The 2239-nt window shown below is 31.8% G+C and overlaps 1 long non-coding RNA gene across 1 annotated transcript; it reads right to left on the minus strand.

Moving 5' to 3' along the window:
• Nucleotides 1–350: 350 nt before the first annotated feature.
• On the minus strand, nucleotides 351–1004 carry LOC137573128 (uncharacterized). Its single transcript, XR_011031828.1, has 3 exons — nucleotides 752–1004; nucleotides 515–674; nucleotides 351–450 (listed from the first exon to the last, which is right to left on the minus strand). It is a non-coding gene; the product is annotated as an uncharacterized lncRNA (long non-coding RNA).
• Nucleotides 1005–2239: the final 1235 nt, after the last annotated feature.

Below are 2239 nucleotides of genomic sequence, written 5' to 3' on the forward strand. Positions count from 1 at the left end.
AAATGGTACCCTAGCCGCGACTCATCTTGATGAGTCGCTTATGACTCTTCATTTAATCATAAAAGAGTCTTCCACGAGTCATCTTTTAATCATAAAAGAGTCTTCCACGAGTCATCTTTTAATCATAAAAGAGTCTTCCACGAGTCATAATTTAATCATTTCTGACTCATATTCGAATAAAATTTTCAATAATTTGCAACAAAAATAATTTTCTGTTTAATATAATTTTTATTTACTTAACATATGTTATCTTAAAAAATAACAAAAAAAGTAAATAGATATTCAAAACAAAACATAGATATTCAAAAAAAAAAAAAAAAAAAAAAGTAATATAAATTCACTACTCTAAACGCCTACGCTTCGCCAGCCTGTCATTGGCATGGACAAAATGCTTTTGTAGCACCGTATTCAACTCTTTGTCCGTGCATTTATATTTTTCATTAGTAATATCTAAAAAGGGAAAATCTATTAATTAGTAAAAAATATTTTAAATATTTTCCAAAATAATACATACTTTTTATTACGGATACAATGTAGCACCTTTCTGCTGAGGGTTTAACTTTCGTCCCCTTCCAGCTGTATTCGGAAGCTACCTTGTCCGAAAAAACTTTTCTGATCGCAGATCTAATAAATTGTGTGGGCCCATCTCCTCCAACTTTCGATATTAGATGTTTCTAAACATATTATTTAAAAAGAATAGAAAAAAATTAAAATAAAATAAAATGTTAATATCTGTTTCTGTAGTACTTACGAACTGTCTAAGTTGACTCTCATTTTTTTGCACTTCCTCGTCAAATGCTGCTACTTCACTAATAGCACTGAGGGGAAGTTTTGGGATGTCCGAAAATAGGACATCAGAATCAAAATCTGAGTTGTTTTTTCTGTTTTCCATTTTAACAGAGACAACCTCCTCCGTCAACTTTAAGAGTCCCCGTTTATTTGACTCTTTCAAAGCAGTTATTTCTGCTTTCAAATCGTAATTTAAGAGTTTTATCTCAGAAACCTCAGACCTCAACTGTTTAATTTCTTCTACCAAGTCTTGTAAAAGATTTTGGAGGTTTCCGGTCTCTGGTATCCTCAAGTTTGTCACTAAAAATGATGTGTTTATTAGAAATAATATTGGCAATTTTTTAATAAAAATATATTACTTACATGTTGTTAAATTATTACTTGGAATATAATTCAATTCCGATGAAGTTATGTCATTGAAGGACATGGTGAAGTTGCGGTATGAAAAAATAGCTTCCGTCTAAGGAATCTCGCAAACATATTATTTTATTATTTATTTGACTTAAGCAAAATTCAATTGTATTATTGAAGGTTCGTAAGTCAGTTGCACAATATATATTAAAATCGCTTGATATTATTGGTTCCACGAAAAGTGGTGTCAATCCATGTATTTCAGCCCCGACAAAAACTGGAAGATTCTCATTTTTCTTTATTTCTATTATTTTAAATATTTTATTATAAATATTATAAATAAAACTTTACCAAACAAAAGTTGTTGGGCTCTTCCAAAGATATGAAGACACCTCTCAAAGAAATACTTGATATTTTATCATTTATGATCTTCCCAAAACATATGTTTAATTCTTGCCCTAATTCCTTTCCCAAATGGTAACTCTTCTCAATGTGCCTTTTATAGATTTGAACTGCAACACTTCCTCCTTTTCGGACTTTCCTCTTGATTTGCTGCAGATAGTTTTCAAATTTAAATGCACTTATCCCATCTAAGGCTCCAAAAAGTTTGGCATCTTCGTTGATGTGCAACAAGGCATGAAAATTGCATGTTAAAAAACACAAGTCATACAACTCTGGTGTGTCAACAACAAATGATCCTAATAATTGAGCAGCAACAGAATTGTTTGACTTGCAGTCATGTATGTCCAAAAGTATCCTCATGGCCAACGATAATTTTAAAAAATGGCAATATCTGTTCCGACTCAAATTCTTTTTCAACACGACAGGCCCAGTGTATAATAAAAATTGCCTCAGCTCTGTTGCCTTCCATCTGTCTATGTCTTTTAAGCTTCGAGGTTTCCTTTTAAATTCTCTCGGTATATTATTTTTATTAAAAGCTAATTCCTCGGAAATTGATGTTATTTTCGTTGACACTAAGGAAAACTCGAATCCTTTTTTGTGAACCCAGCTTTTCAATAAAGTCCGCATTACCCCTAAGCAAACAACGTGCATGTAATCTAGGCAGCACTGGGACACTATATCAATGTTCAGCATTTCT

This window comes from Drosophila tropicalis, unplaced genomic scaffold, assembly GCF_018151085.1.
Source record: "Drosophila tropicalis isolate 14030-0801.00 unplaced genomic scaffold, ASM1815108v1 contig_108, whole genome shotgun sequence".
In the NCBI taxonomy this organism is placed as follows: Eukaryota; Metazoa; Arthropoda; class Insecta; order Diptera; family Drosophilidae; genus Drosophila; species Drosophila tropicalis.